Genomic DNA, 14347 nt, shown 5'->3' with positions numbered 1-14347 from the left:
CAATAGTTTTCTTGGTTTCAATTTTATTAATCTCTCCTTTGATTTTCAGTATTTCTAATTTGGTATTTAATTGGGGGTTTTCAATTTGCTCTTTTTCTAGCTTTTTCAGCTGTATGCCCAGATCATTGATCTCCTCTTTCCCTATTTTATTCATGTAGGCATTTAGAGATATAAAACTTCCCCTAAGAACAGCTTTTGCTGCATCCCATAAGTTTTGGTATGTTGTTTCATTATTGTCATTCTCTTGAATGAAATTATTGATTGTTTCTCTGATTTGATCTTTGGCCCACTCACTCTTTAGAATTAAATTATTTAGTTTCCAATTAGTTTTTAGCTTATTTTTCCATGGTGCTTTATTAAAAATGATTCTTATTGCATCATGATCTGAAAAGGATGCATTGACTACTTCTGCTTTTCTGCACTGGATTGTGAGGTTTTTATGCCCAAGTACATGGTCAATTTTTGAGTATGTGGTATGTACTTTTGAGAAGAAAGTATATTCCTTTTTATCCCCATTCAGTTTTCTCCAGAGATCTATCATATGTGCCTTTTCTAAAATTCTGTTTACCTCCTTAACTTTTTTCTTATTTATTTTGAGGTTAGATTTATCAAGTTCAGAAAGGGGGAGGTTGAGGTCTCCCAATATTATAGTTTTGCTGTCTATTTCTTCTTGTAACTCCCTTAACCTCTCCTCTAAGAATTTGTATGCCTTACCACTTGGTGCATATATGTTAAGCAATGATATTGCTTCATTGTTTATGGTGCCTTTTAGCAGGATATAATGTCCTTCCTTATCTCTTCTAATTAGATCTATCTTTACTTTTGCTTTGTCTGAGATTAGGATTGCTACACCTGCTTTTTTTACTTTAGCTGAGGCACAATATATTTTACTCCAGCCTTTTACCTTAACCCTATGTGTATCCCCCTGTTTCACATGTGTTTCTTGTAAACAGCATATTGTAGGATTATGGTTTTTAATCCATTCTGCTATCTGCTTCTGTTTTGTGAGAATGTTCATCCCCTGCACGTTCAGGGTTATGATTTCTATCTGTGTCTTTTTCTCCATCCTAATTCCCCCTGTTTATGCTTTTATTCCTCCCTTTCCCCTTCTCCTCCCCAACAAAGTTTTGCTTTTGACTGCTGCTTTCCTCAGTTAACCCTCCCTCTTTATTCCCCTCCCTTATCTAACCGTTACCCACTTGCTACTTCTCCTCTTCTTTCTGCCCTCCCCCCTCCCTTTTTCCCCCCTTTCCCTCCCACTTCCCGTAGGACAAGTTAGATTTCTAAACTTATCAGAGTATGTTATTCCCTTCTTGAACTAGATCAGATGACAGTAAAGCTCAAATACTGCTCTTCTCCCTCCCTTCTTTCCTTCTACTATAATATGTTTTTTTGCCACTTCCTTTGGTGTAATTTACCCTTTTCTACAACCTTCTTACCACTTCCCTCATAGCCCTCCCTTTATATCTCTTATTTATATTTTATATCTTTACATCAGTTAATTTATACAGGCATTCACAACCTATGTATATCCCTTTCATTTGTCACAATAGTTGTACCATTCACAAGAATGACTTATATATGTATATGTATATATATATATACATAAAAAACATACATAAGATGATATAATCCCACATAAAGATGTAAACAACCTAAGCTTATTGGTTAATGAAGTTTGTGGGGTTTTTCCCCCGGTTACCTTTTTATGTCTCTCTTGAGGTTTGTATTTGGAGATCAAATTTTCCATTGAGTTCTGGCCTTTTCATCAGGAAGGTCTGGAATTCCCTTATTTCATTGAATGTCCATCTCCTTGCCTGGAAAATTATGCTTAGTTTTGCTGGGTAGTTGATCCTTGGTTGTAGTCCCAACTCCTTTGCCCTTTGGAATATCATATTCCAATTTCTCCTGTCTTTTAATGTGGAAGCTGAGAGATCCTGCGTGATCCTGACTGTAGTTCCACGATATTTGAATTGCTTCTTTTTGGCTGCTTGCAGTATTTTCTCCTTAAGTTTATAGCTCTGAAATTTGGCTATAATATTTCTTGGTGTTTTCAGTTTGGGATCTCTTTCAGGGGGTGATCGGTGAATTCTTTCAATGACTATTTTGCCCTCTGGTTCTAGGACCTCTGGGCAGTTGTCTTTGATAATTTCTTCGAAGATACTGTCAAGGCTCCTTTTTTCATCGTGGATTTCCGGTAGACCAATAACTCTCAAATTGTCTCTCCTGGATCTATTTTCCAGGTCAGTTGTTTTGCCAATCAGATATTTCACATTTTTTTCTATTTTTTCATTCTTTACATTTTGTTTTATTACTTCTTGATGCCTCATAGATTCATTAGCTTCCACTTGCTCAAGTCTAATTTTAAATGAGTTAGTGTTTACATTTTGCTTTTGAGCCTCCATTTTCAATTGGTTGATTTCACCTCTCAGGGTGTCCTTTTCTCTCTCTAGATTCTGAATCTCCATAGCCATTTCGCCAATCTTATTCTTTAGGGACTTGATTTCGTCAGTGGATTTTTTCTCCCTTTTTTCCATTTTTTCCATATTTTCTTTTAGCTCCCTAATTTGGTTTTTAAAATCCTCTTTTAGCTCTTCCAGCAGTGCTTTTTGGGCTGGAGACCAGATCATATTAGCTTTTGAGGTATCTGATGTATCTACCGTGTCATTGCTATCTTCTTCTAAGTCGATATTTTGATCCTGCCTGTCTCCATAAAAATAATCTATTGTCCTCGGTTTTTTTGTGTTCTTCTTCATGTTGGATTGCCTTTTGCTGGCGTTAGAACGAATTTCTATCTGTGAGTCTCAGGGCTTTCTGTCCCAGCTTTCTTATTCTGGGGGTTGTGAGTCTAAAATTATAACCTTCAGTTTCCTGAGGTGTGGGGGAGGGGTCTGGCTCCCTGGCGTCTCACTCCCTATGGGTGCTCTCCAGCACTTGCTTTTCAGCAATGGTCTCAGCTGTTTGTTGTTTGAGCTGATGACTGGCGCTTCCCCTGGGGGAGCAAGGTTACGTCTGGGCTCCTGGCTTGGCCCCCTGCCGACTCTTCCCCTCTGGGACTAATGAGCTTCTAGTATTTGTCCTGTGAAGCCCCGCTACTCTCTCCTCTGTTTCAGTTTTTTTTTTTTTTTTTCCCCGAGGAATTCTCTGGGTGAGGGGGGGAGGGGTTAGAGCCGCTTACCTAGCCATTGAGTCTTCCGGAAGTTCAAGAGGCCGAGATCCTGGGTTTTGCAAGCGTCAGAACTGGGTGTTTTCGCGGCTGTTGGCGTTGCGCTGCCTCTCGTCGCTCCCAGAGACTGCCGTCCTGTGTTGGGAGGCCTGGGGATCTCTGCCGGTTTCGGGCGCCCAGCTTTCTCCCAGCTCGTCTCCCACGTGGATTTCCCGGCCGGCCGCTTCCGCCTTGGTCTAGAGCAGCTCCGCACCGAGCACTCTCCGCGCCTGCAGGTTCGTTCCTCTGGCCTTTCAGACTCTCCCGGCTCGGAAATTTGCCCCACGCACACTGCTCGCGGTTTCTGACTCTCTCAAATCTGCTCAAATTCACTTTTTTATGGGAATCTGACAGACCTTGTGAGAGAGCTCCGGTAAGAGGCTGCCTTCATGCGGCCATCTTGGCTCCGCCCCCAGTTTTCTATATATTTAAGAAATGAGGCCTTTATCAGAGATACTTGCCATAAAGATTGTTTCCCAGCTTTCTGCTTTCCTCCTAATTTTGGTTGCATTCGTTTTGTTTGTACAAAAGTTTTTTTAATTTTAATAAAATCAAAATTACCAATTTTGTATTTCCTAATGCTCTCTATATCTTGTTTGGTCATGAATTCCTCCATTACCCATAGATCTTACAGGTAGACTATTCTTTGGTCTTCTAATTTACTAAATTCACCCATTTTGACCTTATCTTGGTATACAGTGTGAGATGTTGGTCTATACCTAGTTTGTATTTTATTGTTTTCCAGTTTTCCCAGCAGTTTTTGTCAAATAGTGAGTTTGTATCCCAAAGGCTGGGTTCTTTGGGTTTAGCAAACACTAGGTTACTATTGTCAGTGACTACTGTGTGTTATTGTACCTAACCTATTCCACTGATCCACCACTCTATTTCTTTTTTTTTAATTAATTTTTTTTTATTTTTAGTTTACAACACACGGTTCTACATAATTTTGAGATCCAGATTTTCTCCCCTCCCTCCCCCCTCCCTCCCCAAGACGGCATGGAATCTCATATAACTACCATGTATAACTTTGCATTGAATTAATTTATACACTAGTCAAGTTGTGGAAAAGAATTATGACCAATGGGGTGAATCATGAGAAAGAAGAGATGGAACCAAAAAAAAAAACCCAAAAACAAAAACAAAAGAGAAGAAAAAAGGCGAGCATGAAGTATGCCTCAATCTGCATTCAAACTTCACAGTTCTTTCTCTGGATGAAGATAGCATTCTCCATTGTGAGTCCCCTGGAGTTGTCCTTGCACCTTACGTTGCTGAGAAGAGCGAAGTATGTCAGGGTTGGTCCTCACAGAATCCATATATCTGTGGTTGTGTACAATGTTCTCCTGGCTCTGCTCCTCTCACTCAGCATTATGTCGTGTAGGTTTTTCCAGATTGTTACGAAGTCCGTATCATCCCCATTTCTTGTGGCACAATAGTATTCCATTACTTTCATATACCACAGCTTGTTCAGCCATTCCCCAATTGATGGGCATCCCTTTGATTTCCATTTCTTGGCTACCACAAAAAGACCCGCTATAAATATCCTTGTACATATGGGTCCTTTTCCCGCTTGTGTGATTTCTTTGGGATACAACCCTAGAAGTGGTATTGCTGGGTCAAAGGTTATGAACATTTTTATAGCCCTTTGGGCATAGTTCCAAATTGCTCTCCAAAATGTCTGGATCAGCTCACAACTCCACCAGCAATGTAGCAATGTTCCAATTTTCCCACATCCTCTCCAGCATTTGTCATCCTCTTGTTTTGTTATTTTAGCCAATCTGACAGGAGAGATGTGGTATCTAAGAGTTGTTTTGATTTGCATTTCTCTAATCAGTAGTGATCCAGAGCATTTTTTCATATGCCTATAGATAGCTTTAATTTCTTCCTCTGAAAACTGCCTGTTCATATCCTTTGACCATTTCTCAATTGGGGAATGGCTTGCATTCCTATATATTTGGTTCAGTTCCCTGTATATTTTAGAAATGAGGCCTTTATCAGAGAAACTTGTTGCAAAGATTTTCTCCCAATTTTCTGCTTCCCTCCTAATTCTTGTTGCATTGGCTTTTTTTGTACAAAAACCTTTCAATTTAACATAATCAAAATTATCTATTTTGCATTTTGTAATGCTCTCTATCTCTTGTTGGGTCATGAATTCTTTACTTTTCCATAAATCTGATAAGTAAACTATTCCTTGCTTTCCCAAATTACTTATAGTATCAGATTTTACTCCTAGATCATGAACCCATTTTGACTTTATTTTGGTGTATGGTGTGAGATATTGGTCTACGCCCAGTTTCTGCCCTACCATTTTCCAATTTTCCCAATAGTTTTTGTGAAATAGTGAATTATTAGCCCAGAAGCTGCCCTCCTTAGGTTTATCAAAGAGTAGATTGCTAAACTTGTTGATTTCTCCTACTTGTGTGCCTATCCTATTCCACTGATCCACACCCCTATTTCTTAACCAGGACCAGGCAGTTTTGATGACTGCTGCTCTGTAGTACAGTTTAATATCTGGTATGGCAAGGCCACCTTCTCTAGCATTTCTTTTCATTAATACCCTAGATATTCTAGACCTCTTGTTTTTCCAGATGAATTTTGTTATTATTTTGTCCAGCTCAGTAAAATAATTTTTTGGTAGTTCGATTGGTATGGCACTGAATAGATAGATTAATTTAGGTAAAATTATCATTTTTATTATATTAGCTCGGCCTACCCATGAGCAACTGATATTTTTCCATTTATTTAGATCTGATTTTATTCGCGTGAAAAGTGTTTCATAGTTATGTTCATATAGGCCCTGGGTTTGCCTTGGCAAATAGACTCCCAAATATTTTATAGTGCCTTCAGTAACTTTGAATGGAATTTCTCTTTCTATCTCTTGCTGTTGGGCTTTGTCAGTAATGTATAGGAATGCTGAGGATTTATGTGGGTTTATTTTATATCCTGCAACTTTGCTAAAGTTGTTTATTATTTCAAGTAGTTTTTTACTTGATTCTCTAGGATTCTCTAGATAAATCATCATATCATCTGCAAAAAGTGATAATTTAGTTTCTTCTTTTCCTATTCTAATTCCTTCAATTTCTTTTTCTTCTCTTATTGCTACAGCTAATGTTTCTAGAACCAAATTGAATAATAGGGGTGATAATGGACATCCTTGTTTCACCCCTGATCTTATTGGGAATGCATCTAGTTTATCCCCATTACAAATAATGCTTGTTGATGGTTTTAGGTAGATGCTATTTATAATTTTGAGGAAGGTTCCACTTATTCCTATGCTTTCTAGTGTTTTTAATAGGAATGGGTGTTGTACTTTGTCAAAGGCTTTTTCTGCGTCTATTGAGATGATCATATGGTTTCTGCTAGTTTTGTTGTTGATATGGTCAATTATGCTAATAGTTTTCCTAATATTGAACCAGCCTTGCATTCCTGGAATAAATCCTACCTGGTCATGGTGTATTATTCTCGTAATGAGTTGTTGCAATCTTTTTGCTAATATTTTATTTAAAATTTTTGCATCAATATTCATTAGAGAAATTGGTCTATAATTTTCTTTCTCTGTTTTAACTCTACCTGGTTTAGGTATTAGTACCATATTTGTGTCATAAAAAGAATTTGGTAGGACTCCTTCTTCCCCTATTTTCCCAAATAGTCTGCAAAGTATTGGAATTAGTTGTTCTTTAAATGTTTGATAGAATTCACATGTAAAACCATCTGGCCCTGGAGATTTTTTCCTAGGGAGTTCGTTGATGGCCTGCTCAATTTCTTTTTCTGATATGGGGTCATTAAGAAATTTCACTTCCTTCTCTGTTAGTGTGGGCAGTTTATGTTTTTGTAGATATTCATCCATATCTCTAAGGTTGTCAAATTTATGGGCATACAGTTGGGCAAAATAATTCCTAATTATTGTTTTGATTTCCTCTTCATTAGAGGTGACCTCACCCTTTTCATTTTTGATACTGGTAATTTGATTTTCTTCTTTCTTTTTTTTAATCAAATTGGCCAAAGGTTTGTCAATTTTATTGGTTTTTTCATAAAACCAGCTCTTTGTTTTATTTATTAATTCAATAGTTTTCTTGGTTTCAATTTTATTAATCTCTCCTTTGATTTTCAGTATTTCTAATTTGGTATTTAATTGGGGGTTTTCAATTTGCTCTTTTTCTAGCTTTTTCAGCTGTGTGCCCAGATCATTGATCTCTTTTTTCCCTATTTTATTCATGTAGGCATTTAGGGATATAAAACTTCCCCTGAGAACTGCTTTTGCTGTATCCCATAAGTTTTGGTATGTTGTTTCATTATTGTCATTCTCTTGAATGAAGTTATTAATTGTTTCTCTGATTTGTTCTTTGGCCCACTCATTCTTTAGAATTAAATTATTTAGTTTCCAATTAGTTTTTAGCTTATTTTTCCATGGTGCTTTATTAAAAATGATTCTTATTGCATCATGATCTGAAAAGGATGCATTGACTACTTCTGCTTTTCTGCACTGGATTGTGAGGTTTTTATGCCCTAGTACATGGTCAATTTTTGAGTATGTGCCATGTACTTTTGAGAAGAAAGTATATTCCTTTTTATCCCCATTCAGTTTTGTCCAGAGGTCTATCATATGTGCCTTTTCTAAAATTTTGTTTACCTCCTTAACTTTTTTCTTATTTATTTTGAGGTTAGATTTATCAAGTTCAGAAAGGGGGAGGTTGAGGTCTCCCAATATTATAGTTTTGCTGTCTATTTCTTCCTGTAACTCCCTTAACCTCTCCTCTAAGAATCTGTATGCCTTACCACTTGGTGCATATATGTTAAGCAATGATATTGCTTCATTGTTTATGGTGCCTTTTAGGAGGATGTAGTGTCCTTCCTTATCTCTTTTAATTAAATCTATCTTTACTTTTGCTTTGTCTGAGATTAGGATTGCTACACCTGCTTTTTTTACTTTAGCTGAGGCACAATATATTTTACTCCAGCCTTTTACCTTTACCCTATGTGTATCCCCCCGTTTCAAATGCGTTTCTTGTAAACAGCATATTGTAGGATTATGGTTTTTAATCCATTCTGCTATCTGCTTCTATTTTATGAGAATGTTCATCCCCTGCACATTCAGAGTTATGATTTCTATCTGTGTCTTTTTCTCCATCCTATTTCCCCCTGTTTATGCTTTTATTTCTCCCTTTCCCCTTCTCCTCCTCAACAAAGTTTTGCCTTTGACCGCCGCCTTCCTCAGTTTACCCTCCCTCTTTATTCCCCTCCCTTATCTTACCGTTTCCCACTTGCTACTTCTCCTCTCCGTTCTGACCACCCCCCCTCCCTTTTTCCCCCCTTCCCCTCCTACTTCCCGTAGGACAAGTTAGATTTCTAAACTTATCAGGGTATGTTATTCCCTTCTTGAACTAGATCAGATGACAGTAAAACACAAATACTGCTCTTCTCCCTGCCTTCTTTCCCTCTACTATAATATGTTTTTGTGCCACTTCTTTTGGTGTAATTTACCCTTTTCTACTACCTCCTTACTGCTCCTCTCATAGCCCTCCCTTTATATCTCTTACTTATATTTTATATCTTTACATCAGTTAATTTATACAGGCATTCACAACCTATGTATATACCTTTCAATTGTCAAAACAGCTGTACCATTCTCAAGACTGACTTATATATGTATATATATATATATATATATACACATGCATACATGCGCGTATATATATACACACATATATACATATATACACATACACATATATATACATATATCTATATATATATACGTATACATATAAACATACATAAGATGATATAATCCCACATAAAGATGTAAACAACCTGCCTTATTGGTTAATAAGGTTTGTGGTGTTTTTCCCCCAGGTTACCTTTGTATGTCTCTCTTGAGTTTTGTATTTGGAGATCAAATTTTCCATTGAGTTCTGGCCTTTTCATCAGGAAGATCTGGAATTCCCTTATTTCATTGAATGTCCATCGCCTTGCCTGAAAAATTATGCTTAGTTTTGCTGGGTAGTTGATCCTTGGTTGTAGTCCCAGCTCCTTTGCCCTTTGGAATATCATATTCCAATTTCTCCTGTCTTTTAATGTGGAAGCTGAGAGATCCTGCGTGATCCTGACTGTAGTTCCACGATATTTGAATTGCTTCTTTTTGGCTGCTTGCAGTATTTTCTCCTTGAGTTTATAGCTCTGAAATTTGGCTATAATATTTCTTGGTGTTTTCAGTTTGGGATCTCTTTCAGGGGGTGATCGGTGAATTCTTTCAATGACTATTTTGCCCTCTGGTTCTAGGACCTCTGGGCAGTTGTCTTTGATAATTTCTTCGAAGATACTGTCAAGTCTCTTTTTTTCATCGTGGATTTCCGGTAGACCAATAACTCTCAAATTGTCTCTCCTGGATCTATTTTCCAGGTCAGTTGTTTTGCCAATAAGATATTTCACATTTTTTTCTATTTTTTCATTCTTTACGTTTTGTTTTATTACTTCTTGGTGCCTCATAGATTCATTAGCTTCCACTTGCTCAAGTCTAATTTTTAATGAGTTAGTGTTTACATTTTGTTTTTGAGTCTCCTTTTCCAATTGGTTGATTTTGCCTCTTAGGGTGTGATTTTCTCTCTCTAGATTCTGAATCTCCATAGCCATTTTGCCAATCTTTTTTTCCATATTTTCTTTTAGCTCCCTAATTTGGTTTTTAAAATCCTCCTTTAGCTCTTCCAGCAGTGCTTTTTGGGCTGGATACCAGTTCATATTACTTTTTGAGGTATCAGACATGTCTATAGTATCATTGCCGTCCTCTTCCGTAATGATATTTTGCTCCTGCCTTTCTCCATAAAAAAAATCTATTGTCCTCAGTTTTTTTGTGTTCTTCTTCATGTTGGTTTGCCTTTTGCTGGCTTTACCCCGAATTTCTAGCTTTGGGCTCTCTGTCCCAGCTTTCTTATTCTGGGGGTTGTGAGTCTAGAATTATAACCTTCAGTTTCCTGAGGTGTGGGGGAGGGGTCTGGCTCCCTGGCGTCTCACTCCCTGTGGGTGCTCTCCAGCACTTGCTTTTCAGCAATGGTCTCAGCTGTTTGTTGTTTGAGCTGATGTCTGGCACTTCCCCTGGGGGAGCAAGGTTAAGTCTGGTCTCCTGGCCTTGACCCCTGCCGACTCTGCCCCTCTGGGACTAATGAGCTTCTAGTATTTGCCCTGTGAGGCACCACTACTTTCTCCTCTATTTCAGTTCTCTTTTTTTTTTCCGAGGAATTCTCTGGGTGAGGGGGGGGAGGGATTAGAGCCTTTTGCCTGGCCATTGAGTCTTCCAGAAGTTCAAGAAGCCGAGTTCCTGGGTTTTGCAAGCATCAGGAGTGGGTGTTTTCACAGCCAGTGGCATTGTGCTGCCTCTCCTCGCTCCCACAGACTGCCGTCCTGTGTTGGGAGTCCTGGGGATCTCCGCCGGTTTCGGGCGCTCAGCTTTCGCCCAGCCCGTCTCCCACGTGGATTTTCTGGCCAGCCGCTTCCGCCTTGGTCTGGAGCAGCTCCGCAGCTGAGCACTCTCCGAGCCTACAGGATCGTGTCTTCAGCCTTTCAGACTCTCCCAGCTCGGAAATTGGCCCCACGCAGACTGCTCGCGGTTTCTGACTCTCTCAAATCTGCTCAAATTCACTTTTTTTACGGGAATCTGACAGACCTTGTGAGAGAGCTCAGGTAAGACCCTGCCTTCATGCGGCCATCTTGGCTCCGCCCCCTTCCACCACTCTATTTCTTAGCCAGTACCAGATAGTTTTGAAGATTACTGCTTTATAATGTAGTTTGACATCTGGCATTGCTATGTTTGTATTTTTATTTTCATTAATTCCCTTGGTATTCTTGACTTTTATTCTTCCAGATGAATTTTGTTGTTTTTTTTTTCTAGCTCTATCAAACATTTTTTGGTAGTTTAATTGGTATGACACTGAATGAGTAAATTAGTTTAGGTAGAATTGCCTTTTTTATTATATTGGCTTGGCCTACTCATGAGCAGTTGAGATTTTTTCCAACTGTTTAGATATGGCTTTATTTGTGTGAAAAGTGTTTTGTAATCGTCTTCATGGTGTTCTTGGGTTTATCTTGGCAGGTAAACTCCCAGGTATTTTATATTGTTTAGAGTTATTTTAAATGGAATTTCTCTTTCCATTGCTTGCTGCTGGGCTTTGTCATATAAAGAAATAATGATTTATGTGGGTTTATTTTATATGCTGCAACTTAGCTAAAGTAGTTAATTATTTCTAGTAGTTGTATTCAAGCGGTTGATTCTCTAAGAGTCTCTAAGCATACCATTATATCATCTGCAAAGAGTGATAATTTGTTTCTTCATTGCCTATTCTAATTCTTTCAATTTCTTTTTCTTCTCTTAATCCTCTAGCTAACATTTCTAGTACTCTATTGAATAATAGTGGTGACAATGGGCATTCTTGCTTCACCCCTTATCCCCATTAAAGATCCCCATTAAAGATGATGTTTGCTGATGGTTTTACATGCTTCCTTTATTCCTATGCTTTATATTGTTCTTAATAGGAATGGGTGCTGTATTATGTCGAAAGCTTTTTCAGCATCTATTGAGACAATCTTATGATTTCTGTTGGTTTTGTTATTCATATAGTCAATTATGCCGATAGTTTTCCTAATATTGAACCATGCATTCCTGGTATAAATCTTACCTAGTCATAGTGTATAATCCTTGTGATATATTGTCAGAATTGCCTTGCTAGTATTTTGTTTAAAATTTTTGTGTCAATATTCATTAGGGAAATTGGTCTATAACTTTATCTCTCTGTTTTAGTTCTTCCTGGTTTAGGGATCAGTACCATATCAGTGTTATAAAAAGGAGTTTGGTAGGGCCTCACCTATTTTTCCAAATAGTTTATATAATAGTATTAAAATTGTTCTTTAAATGTTTGTTAGAACTCACTTTTGAACCTATCTAGCCCTGGGAATTTTTTCTTAGGGAGTTTACTAATGGCTTGTTCAATTTCTTTTTCTAAGATGGAGTTATTTAGGCATTCTATTTCCTGATGTTTTAATCTGGGTAATTTATATTTTCATAAATATTCATCTATTTCATTTAGATTGTCAGATTTATTGGTACATCATTGGGCAAAATATTTCTTAATGATTGCTTTGGTTTCTTCTTCGTTGGTGGTGATTTCACCCTTTTCATTCTTGATACTGGATATTTGGTTTTCTTCTTTCTTTTTTTGAATCAAATTAACCAATGACTTATTTATCTTTTTTCATAAATTCAACTCCTAGATTTATTTATTAGCTCAATTTTTTAAACTTTTAATCTTATTAATCTCACCTTTGATTTTCAGGATTTCCAGTTGTATTAGGAGGGCAGAGTTTATAATTTCAAAGAGGATTATGTGTATATATATATACATATATATATACATATATATATATACATATATATATATACACACACACACACACACACACATATATATATATATATATATATATATATATATATATATGTATATATCTGAAAGGTTCGGAACCGCTGGATATAAGAAATTCTCAAGATAAGAGGCAGAAGAATCAAAGCATATATTTAGGCTCCACAGTAACCAGCCCATGAACCAGCATCCCCATTTTGATATATTGATCAAAAGCTTCCAGGCCCAATAAGTACGCCTCACAAGAGTAACCAGGAGGCCACAGAGAAGCATGATGGTGTACAGCAAAATCATATACATGCTTCCCCTCTATGGTAAAAAGATTACCCACTGGCCTCAAGTCCTTGTTCAGCACTCCTCAATCCTCGCATAGGTCAGCTCTGCTACCGGCAGCTCCTGCTTCAGCTTTGGCTGTGGCTGTAGCTATAGCAGCCTCTGGCTCCAACGGAAGCTGTTTTTAACCATCCGGCTTCTGCGGGGGTGTAAGATATGCCGGGGAAAGCACAGGTTCTTTCGATCAGCTTAAGCAAGGGAAGCAAGGTGAAGGGGCCGACAAGCTTACTCCAATCCAACATACAAACAGCATTCAGTTCAGGGGAAAAAGCCAAACTAGTCAAGGGCACTTGTTGACTAAGAGCTAAGGAGCCCATTTTTGGTTACCAACACACCAGTTTGTTGCTTAGTTGGGGATTTTTAATTTGTTCTTTTTCTAGTTGCATGCCCAATTTATTGATCTGTTCTTTTTCTATTTTGTTGATGTAAGAATTTAGAGAAATAAATTTTCTCCTAAACACTGCTTTGACTGCATCCCATAAATTTTGGCATGTTGCCTCATTGTTGTCATTCCCTTTAATGAAATTAATTATTGTTTCTATGATTTGTTCTTTGACTGACTTATTCTTTACAATTAGATTATTTAGTGTCTAATTTTAATCTAACTTTCCATTGCCCTTTGTTGAATGTAATTTTTATTGCATCATGATCTGAAAACAATACATTTAATATTTCTGCCTTTTTACATTTGTTTTGAGGTTTCTATGCCTTAATACATGGTCAGTTTTTGTGTAGGTGCCATGTGCTACTGAGCAAATTGTATATTACTCTCTGTTCCCATTCAGTTTTCTCCAGAGCTCTGTCATATCTAACTTTTCTAATATTCTATTTACCTCTTAATTTCTTTCTTGTTTATATTTTGGTTGGATTTATTGATTTCTGAAAGGGGCCCATTGAGGTCCCCCACTGTCTATTTCTTTACTGTCTATATCTTCCTATATCTCACTTAACTTCTCTTTTAAGAATTTCGATGCTATACTACTTGGTGGGTATATGTTTAGTATTGATATTACTTCATTGTTTACCTTTTAGCAAGATGTAGTTTTCTTCCTTATCTCTTTTAGCAGGTTTATTTTTGCTTTTACTTTGTCTGAGATCAGGATTGCTACTCCTATTTTTTTTAATTTCAGCTGAAGCATAATAGATTCCGCTCCAGCCCCTTACTTTACTTTGTGTATATCTCTCTGCTTCAAGTTTGTATTTTGAAAACAATATATTGTAAGATTTTGTTTTTTATTTACTCTGCTATCTGCTTTCATTTTATGGGAGGGTTCATCCCATTCACATTCACAATTATGATTATTAACTGTATTTCCTTCCATTCTATTTTTCCTCCTGTTTCTCCTCTCTCTCCTTTCACCCTTTCCCTCCTCACCAGTGTTTTGCTTCTCCCACCACTTCCCCC

The sequence above is a fragment of the Trichosurus vulpecula genome, chromosome 8 (assembly GCF_011100635.1).
Source record: "Trichosurus vulpecula isolate mTriVul1 chromosome 8, mTriVul1.pri, whole genome shotgun sequence".
NCBI classification, from domain to species: Eukaryota; Metazoa; Chordata; class Mammalia; order Diprotodontia; family Phalangeridae; genus Trichosurus; species Trichosurus vulpecula.
Note: the sequence above shows the minus strand (reverse complement) of the source record.